Below are 14,197 nucleotides of genomic sequence, written 5' to 3' on the forward strand. Positions count from 1 at the left end.
GATACTCCTGTTAACATTTGAACATGGGTAGAATGGCATATTTAGCTAATGAGTATACTGACAAACCTGGGTTGAGACTTTCTAGTGTTTCATGGAGTTGTAGTTTTTCCGGGCTCCTCCTTAACTTGTCTTGCCATTCCCCTGGTTCTTCAGGGGCACTGTGCAACTACAGGATCAGAAATGGTAAGAGGTAATAGCATCCAGTAATTCCTTGTTGCTAGAGCCTATGAGGAACTTGGAAGGTTTCAGAAATGGAAATTGAAAGCAGAAAGCTGACTATAGGTATGCCCTTGTATATGTGGGTAAGGTACAAACTCGTGTGTGTGTGTGTGTGTGTGTGTGTGTGTGTGTGTGTGTGTGTGTAGGGGGAAGACCAGAGAATAATACATAAGAGGGTGGACAAAATCTGATATAAGTAGAGCAAGATAATAGTGATTTTGTATGTGTCTCTGTTAAATAAGAATTACTACTGGATTTATGAGGAAGGCATTATTAATATTTTGTCCTGGTAAAGGGATGATTTGTAGAAATTCCATTTTAATCTGGTTACACTCTTATAATCAGAAAATTTTTTACTTTATAAATAGACCCTTTTCTCCCTTGGCTGTGGAGTAGTAACCCTCTAAAGGAAGGTATCATCTTGGTATTTGTGGGGTGCTTGTTTGAATGTAATGTAAATTAAGAGTATAGTACCTTTTTTTTTAAGAGTATACTATTCTTATAACCTAATAGGTCTTGTGAGGTCCTATGTAGTATAGCAGAAAGGGCTATTAAAAGAAGGGGTTAGGGGCACCTGGTTGGCTAGTCGTTAGGCGTCTGCCTTCGGCTCAGGGCATGATCCCGGTGTTAAGGGATCGAGCCCCACATCAGGCTCCTCTGCTGGGAGCCTGCTTCTTCCTCTCCCACTCCCCCTCCTTGTGTTCCCTCTCTTGCTGGCTGTCTCTCTCTCTCTCTCAAATAAATAAATAAAATCTTAAAAAAAAGGGGGGGGTTAAGACTGGTCATGAATAATCAGAGACGCTTCTCCTTTTTTTTTTTTTTTTTAAAGATCCCATTTATTTATTTGACAGAGAGACAGCCAGCGAGAGAGGGAACACAAGCAGGGGAAGTGGGAGAGGAAGAAGCAGGCTCCCAGCGGAAGAGCCCAATGTGGGGCTCGATCCCAGAACTCCAGGACCACACCCTGAGCCGAAGGTAGACGCTCAACGACTGAGCCACCCAGGGGCCCCTCCTTTTTTTTTTTTTTTTTTTTAATTGAGAGAGTGAGTGAGCGAGAGGACAAGAGCGGGGTGGGGAGCAGAGGGAGAAGCAGACCCCACTGAGCAGGGAGCCTGATGTAAGGCTTGATCTCAGGACTCAGGGATCATGACCTGAGCCAAAGGCAGCCATTCAACTGACTGAGCCACCCAGGCACCCCAATCAGAGACTTTTCAAGGGATAGTAATAACGTAGCTGCTGAGTGGGGTTCTGGCTAAAAGACAGGGTTTAGAGCCAAGAAATAAGCCGCATAGGAATGGGATAGCTATATGGAAGCAGAGATAGATAAAATTACTTTTTCCTCCCTGACCTTAGGTAACCTGGAAGAGGAAATATGACTTAAATAATTTTTGATGTGCTGTGGTGTTCAGAGTTCACAAGCACTTATCTTTTCCAGGGGCAGATTATATGCACAGAATAGCAGATAATGTTGTGCTCCTCTTTCAGTGGAGCTTGGGTGTAGGGGAGTTAACCTTGTTCACCAGCTGCTTGAGGCTTGACCTTGCCCTCAGCAGCTGTGGAGAATAAAAGTATCAGCTTGGTCAGCTCCTGGCTTGTAGGGCACAAGCAGTTTAGTTGCATTGGGTTGGGTCTTATACTAGAGTGTTGGCATCCTAGCCTGCCTTGCTGTCTCCTGGGTTGGGGATGTAGAGTTCCTCTTGTTGGCTGCTCTGGGCCTCCCAAATCATTTGAAATTCTTTCTTTTCTTTTTTTTTTATTTTAAGATTTTATTTTTAAGGATCTCTACACCCAACATAGGGCTTGAACTCACAACCCTAAGTTCAAGAGTCACGTGCTCCACCGACTGAATGAGCCAGGCACCCCAAAATACATTTTTTAAGTTTATTACTGTTTTTTGTTTGTTTGTTTGTTTTAGTAATAGCTACATCCAACATGGGGCTCAAACTCAGGACCCTGAAATCAAGAGTCCCATGCTCTCCTGAATGAGCCGTCCAGGCATCCCCTTGAAGTTCTCAATATAAACTAGTCCTATTCTTATAGGAATGAATAAATGAATTTCCTTTGTGGGGAAAAAGTTTAGAATAGGTATTTTCTCTTTTTGTTTAATGGATTTTTTCTTTTCTTTTCTTTTCTTTTTTTTTAAGTAGGCTCCACACCCAGCATGGAGCCCAGCGCTGGGCTTGAACTCACAACCCTGTGGTCAAGACCTGGGCTGAGATCAGGAGTCAGACACTTAACTGACTGAGCCACCTAGGCACCCCAATGGGTATTTTCTTAGTAAGAAAAGCAAGAACACAAATTGGAAGTTAAATACAAATAATGAAACAGAACTGATAACAAAAACGTTAACAATATAGAGCCAAGGGAGCACCTGTGGGTATCTGAAAGCTGGGAAGATAGGTGAGATACTGACCCAGAACCAGATCTGTCATATCACATATGAGGTAGTAGGTGATGCTGACAGTAGTTACAGTGCTTTAAAGAAGAGGAAGCTGAGTTGGAGTCTTATATATCTACAATTGAAATATTAGCTTTGCAGCACAGCGTCGTGATTAAGAGTACAGAGTGTGGAGTTAGATGGCCTGGGTTTGAATCTTGGCTTTACCACTGGCTAGCTGTGAATCTGTGTTTTCTCTGTTTGCTGTCTGTAAAATGGGAGTAATAATTAGTATTCACCTCAGTGTCGTTGGGAAGGTTAATGACTTAATACTGTGATATAAAGCACTTCAGTAGTATCTGGCACATAGTAAACAGTATGTGTTTGCTGCTGTTACTATTTTACTTAAGGGTTTTTGGGCTTTTGAGAATGAGTGAATGAATCAAATTTTCATATAGATGAAGGACCCCTATTCTTGCCGTCTAAGATAGTCCCAGCCACCACTGGTCTCAGGACTGAGTGAACAGCATCTCTGAACGTCCTTGATGGGGACTTGATTCTTGAACACAAATTTAGTGGTTGAGCCCTTAGCTGACTAATTCATGTTGTCTTTGAAAAAGAGACATTCATTTTGCTGTTTCTGGAATGTAGATTTTTTTTTTTTTTTTTTGATGCAGTAGATGAGATACCCTAGGCCATTGTGTGAGCCTTCTGGTTTTAGAGCTGCCTTCCATTGCTGACAGTTGATGATACTATCTTAAAGCACTTTTTGCTTTCAGCAAAATCTTCATAGTTCTCAGTACATTATCAAAAAGTGTTCTGTAATTCTTCAGAATGATCAAATGTGCCCTTGCTTTTCTTTCTTTTTTTTTTTTCTTCCTTTTTTCTTTTTTTTCCCCCCTTCTTCTTTTAGGGTATGATATTACATGGTTTTTGGATAATTTTCTACCCACCCACTCACTCCCCCTCCCCTTTTTTTGGCTTAAAGTTAAGAGTCCCTCGGGGCGCCTGGGTGGCACAGCGGTTAAGCGTCTGCCTTCCGCTCAGGGCGTGATCCTGGCGTTATGGGATCGAGCCCCACATCAGGCTCCTCCGCTAGGAGCCTGCTTCTTCCTCTCCCACTCCTCCTGCTTGTGTTCCCTCTCTCGCTGGCTGTCTCTGTCAAATAAATAAATAAAAAATCTTAAAAAAAAAAATAAAGTTAAGAGTCCTTTTAGGATGAATTTGTGGTATTATTTGAGCTTCAGTAGAAGTGCAGGTGGCTGTTGTTAACCATTTTCAGTTCATTCTAAACTCCAGAATCACTTTTAAAATGCCTCTGTTTCACTGAGGTACCTTATCTTTTAAAAAAGTCCTTGAAAAAATAGCAGTTAATAAAGCATTTTCTAAAAATACCCGTTCTACAGAGGAAGTCTGTAGTTTAATCAAGTTAGTTTGTTCTCCTGGCTTACTTTCCTTATATAACAAGTAATTTAGACTATTCCTACACTTGAGATAATCTAGGAAGCTTTATATGGTATTTTGCTGGCAGTGTTTTTATAGAGGTTAAACATGTAGCAGTTCGTACTTGCTGTTAATCTATCCCATCTTTAATTTACTTGGGATGAAGCAAGGTAAATAAGGGTTTTAAAATTCTATTGGATAGATTGAAATAATCTGGTGTTTTCTTCACTTCAAGAACCTGAGATATGTATGTTTGAGTTTCTACTGGATTATTTTTAGAATCTCTTGCCCTTGTCTGTTTCTATTCTAAGAATTCTCTTGGAACCTGTTTGAGGGTAGTAGTTCTTGTGGGTGGAGAGTGGTAGAGGGGATGGAACACAAGTGTAAACTGGATTCCTTTGGTCTGGCAACTGGGTGCTTATTGCAGAAGCATTCCTATTTACTACACATAACTGTGTCCAGAAGAAAGGACATAGAATTTCCCCATGTGACAGTACGTTAAAGTTCTGCCTTTTTATAGGCTAGTTTCCTTGCCTTATTCATTTTGTAATTCATTGGTAGTAACAGTTTTTAACGGTGGTGATCATTATTTTGATAACTTTGCTTTTATTTTGATTTGTGAATTCACTGTCTCCAGAAGTTTTATATAAAGTGAGTATAAGAAAGTTTGTTGAATCATAACATCCTGTTAATATATTTTCTGGCCTCTTTGTTTTTTTTTCCTCTTTTAAAAAAGATTTTATTATTTGAGAGAGAGAGACAGATAGAGAGAGATTGATTGTGCGTACACAAGCAGGGGAGAGGGAGAGGGAGAAGCAGACTCCCCTGCTGAGCAGGGAGCCCAACTCCAGGCTCAGTCACCGGACCCTGGGATCATGACCTGAGCTGAAGGCAGATGCCCAACCGACTGAGCCACCCAGGTGCCCCCTGGGCTCTGTTTCTCCATGGGATTTTAGTAACACTTTTCTTTCCCTCTGTGCTTGCTCTGTAAACTCCCAGTTTTATCTTTGGAGGTTTTTTGCTGGACATCTGAAGCATTAAATAAGATATTTTTAAATTTGCATTTTCAGAAGTAAGTTATACCCAATGTGGGGTTGAACTCATGACCCTGAGATCAAGAGTAGCATGCTCTACCGACTGAGACCAGCCAGGTGCCCCAAGACTTTATTTTTATTTATTTTTTATTTTAAAAAGATTTTATTTATTTGTCAGAGACAGCACAAGACATTTTTTTTTTTTTAAAGATTTATTTATTGGAGAGCGTGAGCAAGCAGGGGGGGAGTCAAGGGGGAGAGAGAGAATCTCAAGCAGACTCCCTACTGAGCACAGAGCCTGATGCAGGGCTCAGTCTCACGACCCTGAGATCATGACCTGAGCTGAAATCAAGAGTTGGGCGCTTGAAACTTTTTCATGACACATCCCCAAAGGCAAGAGAAACAAAAGATAAAATGAATTTATGGGACTTCATCAAGATTAAAAGTTTCTGCACAGCCAAGGAAACAGTCAGAAAAACTAAGAGGCAGCCCACGGAATGGGAGAATATATTTGCAAATGACACTACAGATAAAGGACTGGTATCCAAGATCTACAAAGAACTTCTCAAACTCAATACACGAGAAACAAATAAACAAATCAAAAAATGGGCAGAAGATATGAACAGACACTTTTCCAATGAAGACATACAAATGGCTAACAGACACATGAAAAAATGTTCAAAATCATTAGCCATCAAGGAAATTCAAATCAAAACCACACTGAGATACCACCTTACGCCAGTTAGAATGGCAAAAATAGACAAGGCAAGAAACAACAATTGTTGGAGAGGATGTGGAGAAAGGGGATCCCTCCTACATTGTTGGTGGGAATGCAAGTTGGTACAGCCACTCTGGAAAACAGTGTGGAGGTCCCTTAAAAAGTTAAAAATTGAGTTACCCTATGACCCAGCCATTGCACTACTGGGTATTTACCCCAAAGATACAGACGTAGTGAAGAGAAGGGCCATATGCACCCCAATGTTCATAGCAGCAATGTCCACAATAGCTAAATTGTGGAAGGAGCCGAGATGCCCTTCAACAGATGACTGGATTAAGAAGTTGTGGTCCATATATACGATGGAATATTACTCAGCTATCAGAAAGAACGAGTTCTCAACATTTGCTACAACATGGACAGCACTGGAGGAGATAATGCTAAGTGAAATAAGTCAAGCAGAGAAAGACAACTATCATATGATTTCTCTCATCTATGGAACATAAGAACTAGGATGATCGGTAGGGGAAGAAAGGGATAAAGAAAGGGGGGGTAATCAGAAGGGGGAATGAAACATGAGAGACTATGGACTATGAGAAACAAACTGAGGACTTCAGAGGGGAGGGGGGTGGGGGAATGGGATAGACCGGTGATGGGTAGTAAGGAGGGCACGTATTGCATGGTGCACTGGGTGTTATATACAACTAATGAATCATCGAGCCTTACATCGGAAACCGGGGATGTACTGTATGGTGACTAACATAATATAATAAAAAATCATTTAAAAAAAAAAAAAAAAAAGAGTTGGGCGCTTGGGTCGTGTGGGTGGCTCAGTCAGTTAAGTGTCTGCCTTCCGCTCAGGTCACGATCCCAGGGTCCTGGGATTGAGTTCCACATTGGGCTCCTTGCTCAGTGGAAAGCCTGCTTCTCCCTCTGCCCGCTGTTTTCCCTGACTGTGCATGCTCTCTCTGTCTCTGACATAATAAGTAAATAAAATCTTAAAAAAAAAAAACCCAAAACAGTTGGACACTTAGCCGACTGAGCCACCCAGGCGCCTCAGACTTTTTTTATGAACAGGAATACAGCCATTCTTACATTTCAGTGTTAGTGTCGATTGCCATATTCATAGAAATACGAATTTGTTTAAGCATCCTTAGAAGCATGCGCTGGTTCCATCATTTTTTCTTTTAAGTTTTTGGAAGGATTGAATTTGTAATGTTTATGCCAAAAGTCTTCTGTAGTAACAGTTTATATATATATATATAACCCGGAGTAGTAAACCTTAATTAAAAGAGAAAAATGGTTATTTTCAAACAACAGTATGTAAACATAAAGTAAGCAATGTGCTTTTCATGTTTCACAAAGCAATATAATTCTGGTTCAGCCATGGAACTGGGGACATTATTTATAGCCTAATCACATACATCAAATGTAGATTGAGGATTGATGATTGGAATGGAGATATAAAGTCTTAATGTTTATACTGAGGCAGTGAATTAGTAAAATTGTAATAGTTCGAAACATAAAAAAAGTATATGGTTTTCTTGATTGACAAATGAGGATTCAGGTACCTTATATCAAATGTTTGGCTGTAATAGCAAGGCTGTTAAGATTTAAAGTCTTTTGGGGCACCTGGGTGGCACAGCAGTTAATCGTCTGCCTTCGGCTCAGGGCGTGATCCCAGTGTTATGGGATCGAGCCCCACATCAGGCTCCTCCGCTATGAGCCTGCTTCTTCCTCTCCCACTCCTCCTGCTTGTGTTCCCTCTCTCGCTGGCTGTCTCTATCTCTGTCGAATAAATAAATAAAATCTTTAAAAAAAAAAAGATTTAAAGTCTTTTTTTGGTAAGTCAAAAAACTCAGTCTTAGCATTCATTCAGTTTAGCTTAAGTTTATTTCTGTACATGCAGATTTTTATCACCAGATGGCACTCCTGTAAGAAGAAATTATCATTTTGTTATATTTAATGTACCTAGTTTATTTTCATAAATGAGAGCGTACAGGAATAAGTAGTTCAAAAGATGAAGGAGAAAAGGTTCACATAATTCAGTAGAATAGCAACTGTTTGGAAATCTGTAAGTAAACTAAAAATGACTTTTTTTTTTTAAAGTTTTACTCTGGAACACCACTCAGATTTTGATTGGATGTTTAACTTTAGATACTTAAGATAGAATTAAATAGTGCTCAGAGGTGATTTTAGAAATAATCAAGTAATCCCTTTATTTCAGAACTACATATATATATGAATTAAATATTTTATTTATTTGTAAGAGCACAAGCAGGGGGAGAGGGAGGCAGAGGGAGAAGCAGGCTCCCTGCTGAGCAAGGAGCCCGTTGAGGTCTTGATCCCAGGACCCTGAGATCGTGACCTGAGCTGAAGGTAAATGCTTAACTGACTGAGCCACCGAGGCGTCCCAGAAATACTAATATGTTTTAACATGTGTTGGTACTTTATAGTTAAAAAGTGTATTTGTTCATGTGTATTTATTCATATTGGAGAACACTAAACTCAGAGAAAGCTCTAAAAGTAATCATGGCAAAACAGTTAACCTTGTTCCGTGTAACACAACCAAAACAATAAACCCAAACCAGCAAAATATCAAAATGGTTAAACTCAGAAAAAAGAATCAAATGCGTACTGATACTGACTGAGAGGCAGAGTCAAATACAGCAAGTTTTGGGGCACCTGGGTGGCTTAGTCGGTTAAGTGTCTGACTCTTGATTTTGGCTCAGGTCATGATCTGAGGGTTGTGGGGAGTCTGCTTGAGATGTTCTCCCTCTCCCGCCCCCCCATGCACATGTGCACACACTTTCTCTCTCAAATAGTAAATGTTTAAAAAAAAAAACCCAAATATACTAAGTTTTAAATCAGCATATTTGGCATGTGAGATATTCTGGTTAATTGGTTATTTGCTATAGTTTATGTGAAAGGCAGTGTAGTAATATGTCTGTGGACTTTATCTAGCATTCCAGTTAACAGAGGACCTCTTGAGAAAATAAGTAGATAAAATTAGGTTAGCTAACTTAGAAAAAGCTTGTCAGACCTTTTCTAGCTAAAATAGTTTTTAGAAACATAATTTTCCTTTTGGATGCCTGAATTCGTATACTGAATTTCAGTTAGTCTCCTCTATTTTAAGATAAACAGGTGGAAAAGATATCTAGAAATGCTGGTATAGTGTCATTTCATAGGGGAACATTGTTCCACACCATATGAATGTTTGCTTTGAGGTCTCTATAACTGATTGTTCTAGAAAATAGAATTCCATTTATTGTTCTTTTTGGAGTCATTGGCTGTGCTATGATTTGTTCTTTCTCAGGTCATTCTTAATTTCTAAAAGTTACCAGCTTCTATAGCATGTCATTTCAACACACTTGTCAAATGTATCTTGTATTGGTAGCTACTGAGTAATGAAAGGAAACAATGAATTTCTGATCTTGTTTATGATATTATGATTAGGAAGGCAAGTTAAGTTTAGGAAAAAATAGTAAACTAAAATATGAATTGTATATAAGTACTGTTGTATTTAAAGGAAAGTAATATATTAAAAGCACTGGAAATCTGTAACCTGTTTTGGAATATTTTAAATGGACTTTGTTAGAAACTTAAGGGCTTGTTAGTGTGATCTATCCTATTTGAATTATTTGCCTTAATACTTCTGGGTCACTAGGCCAGAAATGAAAATGATCATGAAACTTTGTATTTTAATTTTGCATGTTTGTTTATTAGGGCAGATTGTTCTTTTCTCATTCACTGTTCTTCAGGTATACATTACTTTAAATTTTTATTAAATATTGAGTATACAGAATAGAGTACTTAATCTTAGATATTGCTGATTGTAACATGTATTGACTTAAGAGATTTTATGTGAGGAAGTATATGATCAATGATCAATATTTATAAAATATATAAATATGAAGAACAAAACAAAAAATATTCAGAAAGAAAAAAATCATTATCTTTTGAAACTCATGGTCTGCTACTTCCCAGTACCCAACTTGTGAATTAGGTAAAGTGAACCCCTATTCAGAATTTTGAGTTTATCCTTTCCTTGCTTTTCCTTATAATTTTAACTTCTTTTTACAAAAAAAGTTAATGATATATTGTTTTCTTGAATATTAAAGTAATGTAACCGTAGTATGTATATTCTTCAGTGTGTTTTCTTTCTCAATTTCCCATAGAGTATGTTATTGAGACTCAATCAACATGTATATGGCTATTATCCATTTTCATTGCTTTATAGCTTTATAGCATTCCTTGGTAGGAATATCTTGAAAATGGTGTTTGGATTGTTTCCTTGAACATACTAATTACATGTTTTTAGTACAGATGTGCTAGAGGTATATATAGCTTGGAAAGGGGATATGCCAAGAAGTGGAATTATTAAATCATAGGGTATATACATGTTTACCTTTTTTTTTTTTTTTAAGATTTTATTTATTTATTTGACAGAGAGACAGCCAGCGAGAGAGGGAAGTGGGAGAGGGAGAAGCAGGCTCCCAGCAGAGGAGCCCGATGTGGGGCTCGATCCCAGAATGCCGGGATCACACCCTGAGCCAAAGGCAGACGCCCAACGACTGAGCCACCCAGGCGCCCCTATACATGTTTACCTTTATTAGATAATACCAGATTGTTATACCAAGGGGGACTCGAACTCAGAACCCTCAGATCAAGAGTCGTATACCCTTCTGACTCAGCCACACAGGTGCCCCTAAATTGCCTTTTTTTTAAATTTTTTTTTTTAATTTGAGAGAGAGCAATTACAAGTGGGGGGAGGGGCAGAGGGCAGACTCCCCACTGAGTGAGGAGCCCAATGTGGGACTCCATCCCAGGACCCTGAGATCATGACCTCAGCTGAAGTCAGATGCCTAACTGACTTAACCAGTTACAAGTCAGTTACAACTGACTTGTAAGTTGGCTTTTTAAAATTTAATTTAATTTAATTTTAAAATAATCTCTATACCCAATGTCACACTCAAACTCAAAACCCTGAGATCAAGAGTTGCGTGCTCCTTTGGCTAAGCCAGCCAGGCGCCCCTAAAATTGTCTTTTTAATGTATGGTCTAATAAAAAATAAATTTTTTAAAAAAAGTATAATCAACCACTTCTTTCAACCTCACTTTTTTTTTTTTTTTAAGATTTTATTTATTTATTTGGTGGCGGGGGGGGGGATATAAGCAGGGGGAGTAGGTGGGGCCCCTGGAATCATGACCTGAGCAGAAGGCAGATGCTTAACAACTGAGCTACCTGGGTACCCCTCAACCTCACTTCTTTAAAAGTTTACCTTTTCTCATCACATGTACTGCCATCTCTATTAGGAATTATATCTGTATGTGTGGGTCTCTTTCTGGGCTTCTTGTTCTGACCCATTGGCCAGTTTTTCTTTCCCTTTACCGTTGTTGTTCTCTTGTAATTACTGTAGTGTTATAATCCTTGATACTGGTGAGGTAGGTCCTGTGTCTCGGTTTTTTGGTTTTGTTTCCTTTTGGAGGAGTATCCTGACTGTTGTTGACTATTTGCTCTGCATGTCAATTTAGAGTCAGCTTGTCAGGTTTTAGACAATAAAACCTTATAGAGGGGCACCTGGCTGGCTCAGAGGAGTGTGTGACTCTTGATCTCCAGGTTGTGAGTTTGAGCCCCACGTTTGGTGTAGAGATTACTAAAAAAAAGTAAATTAAAAAAGACCCCCACAACATTGTTAGAATTTTGATGAGATTTAAGTTAAATCTGTAGTTGAGGGAGAATTATCACTCTTAGTGAACCTTTTAAAACGTGTTGGAACAGGCATGCCTGTGTGCCTCAGTACGTTAAGCGTCTGCCTGCTTTTCCCTACCCCTCTGCCTGCTGCTTCCTCTGCTTGTGCTCTCTTTCTGTCAAATAAATGCATAAAATCTTTATTTTATTTATTTTTTAAAAGGGTTAGAACACTTTCTCTCTTAAGGGCCAGGTAGTCAATATTTTCTGCCTTGCTTGTGTTATAACTATACAGTACTACCATCATAGTGCAAAAGTAGTCATAGACAGTTTCGTAGAGATGGACTTTTTTCCATTAGCTGACATTTAGGTACATATACTTAATTTTTGTCCATTGGTTTTTCTTTTTTTGTGTGTGTTTAGAAGTTTTGCTACAAGCCATAGCACAGAATTTTGAGGGGTTGAGCCAACTCATACATTGTTTGCTTGTTTATTTTGAGGAATATTTTGTCCGTGCTTCTGTATAAATGGGGATGGCAATAATAATCTTTTTTAGGGGCGCCTAGGTGGCGCAGTCGTTAAGCATCTGCCTTCGGCTCAGGGCGTGATCCCAGAGTTCTGGGATCGAGCCCCACATCAGGCTCCTTCCTCTCCCACTCCCTCTGCCTGTGTTCCCTCTCTCGCTGGCTGTCTCTCTCTGTCAAATAAATAAATAAATATTTAAAAAAATAATCTTTTTAAAAAAGATTTATTTTATTTGAAAGATTTTATTTAATTTGCAAGAGAGAGGGAGGGAGTACATGCGAGCATGAGTGGGGGGAGGGGCAGAGGGAGAAGCAGACTCCCTGCTGAGCAGGGAGCCCTATGCTGAACTTGATCCCTGAACCCTGGGATCTGTGACCTGAGCTGAAAGCAGATACCTAACTGACTGAGCCACCCAGGCACCCAAGATTTATTTATTATATTAGAGAGAGAGAGAGAAAGAGAGTACATGATTGCGCTCGATCATGGGGAGGGGCAGAGGGAGAGGGGGAGACAGATCCCAATCAGGCTGCACATTCAGCTAGAGCCTGATACGGCCAGTATCACGACTCTGAGATCATGAGCTGAAACCAAGAGTGGGACACCCAACCAACTGAGCCACCCCGATGCCACAGTATCTATTCCTTAAGACTTTTGAGGCGTGCAGTAAGATAAAAAATATGAGATATTTTGTAAACTAAAAAAAAAAAAAAAAAGTTACTCAAATGGATTCTTAGAACTTTTTACATGTTCCCTACAACATGAAATGTTATGACCATTCTAAATTAAAACTGTCTCCTTGCCATATGTTACCTCTCCATTTTCAGCATTTTCTTTAACTTGATACAACATTTTATATTTAGCTATTGGAATTGTATTTCTGTTTTGCCATTTTCCAACTCTTTCTCCCACCCATTTGTTTTGAAATATCTGTTTTATGGACGCAGGATTTATGCAAGTTCAGATGTCTTGAATAGCTAACTCTTGGGGTTGTACCAGAGCCACACCAAATTCTTAGTAGGTTCTGTTTTGAAAAATGCTGGTTTTATATATAATGCTTTCCCCATTTTAGGCCTTGGCAGTAGAGAGGAAGTCCAGCTCTTTAAAAAGAGGAACTTGAGTGGCGGATGATGAGCTTCTCGGCTTCCCTAAGGGTGTGGATAGCATACAGGCTTAAGGGAGATAGGTTGGACCATTTAGGGCTGTGTTATATGTGTCTGTCCTGGATATCTCATCGATGGAATCATCTTATAAGTGGAATACAGTGTTAAATTCCAGTTATGAAGGCTCAACTTTGAAAAAAAAATTTGACACGGAGTATATTATTGTTTCTTGTGCCATATTTGGATCATTTGACTCAAACAGATATTTGTAGGTCATAGAGGGTTAGTTCCAGTTTGTACTCTGAAATGTGGTTTGGAGGGAAAGATGTATGGATTTTTCCCCAAAATTGTATTCTCCTAAAACAGCAGACTTTAGTATTTGTATCATCTCAGCAAATCTTGATAACAGCCATTTTCTCCAGAAAGAACACAGGTAGAACGATGATTAGGTATTAAGACTAGGTGTAAGTTTTTTTGAGGGTCAGAGAGTATGAGTTTTCCCTTAATTTTTCCTTTGGGAGCAAAACAGGTGCCTTTTGTTTTTAAGGGAGCAGAGAAGAGAGCCTATATAAAAAGTGTGATAATTATGAGATTTGATTCATAACCAAATGAGCAGTTATATTTTATTTTAAGTAATCTCTATACCCAGGGTGGGGCTTGAACTCACGACCCCGAGATTAAGAGTTGGAATGCTCTACTGACTTGAGTCAGCCCTCGTATTGTATTTTAAATTTGCCTGATCAGAGATACCCTTAAGAATAAGGGCCCTACTGGTTTAAGCATATTTTAGAGCTCTTCTAAATTTTTTTAAAGTTTATTTATTTTAGTAATCTCTGCACCCAATGTGAATCTCGAACTCACAACCCAGAAATCAGCAGTCACATGCTCTTCTGATTGAGCCAACCACGTGCCGTGAGAGTACTTCTAAATTCTTAGAGCATGGTTTTTAGCCTGGGCATCCATGGACATTGGCGGGGGCGGGGTGGTGGAGTGGGGTTGCCTATTGCTTTGGGGAAGGATATGAGAGGTGTAAACCTCTTAAAATTTTCACAAGGTAGAATTGTTCATGGATATGCATTTTTCTGGGGAAAAA

At 39.2% G+C, this 14,197-nt stretch overlaps 1 protein-coding gene across 8 annotated transcripts in view; it reads left to right on the plus strand.

Annotated features, from left to right (window-relative positions):
- Positions 1-14,197, plus strand: part of UBAP2 (ubiquitin associated protein 2) — a 116,916-nt gene that overhangs the window by 18,903 nt on the left and 83,816 nt on the right. For 2 of the 8 annotated variants that reach the window (XM_087869590.1, XM_087869594.1), the window contains exon 2: positions 1,071-1,194. The exons of the other annotated variants lie outside the window; for them this stretch is intronic. The gene's annotated coding sequence lies outside the window, so the exon portion shown is untranslated. The remainder of the gene's footprint in view (positions 1-1,070; positions 1,195-14,197) is intronic. 8 annotated transcript variants of the gene reach the window in all.

Source organism: Ursus americanus, chromosome 18 (assembly GCF_024610735.1).
Source record: "Ursus americanus isolate L20-20 chromosome 18, mUrsAme1.1.p, whole genome shotgun sequence".
In the NCBI taxonomy this organism is placed as follows: domain Eukaryota; kingdom Metazoa; phylum Chordata; class Mammalia; order Carnivora; family Ursidae; genus Ursus; species Ursus americanus.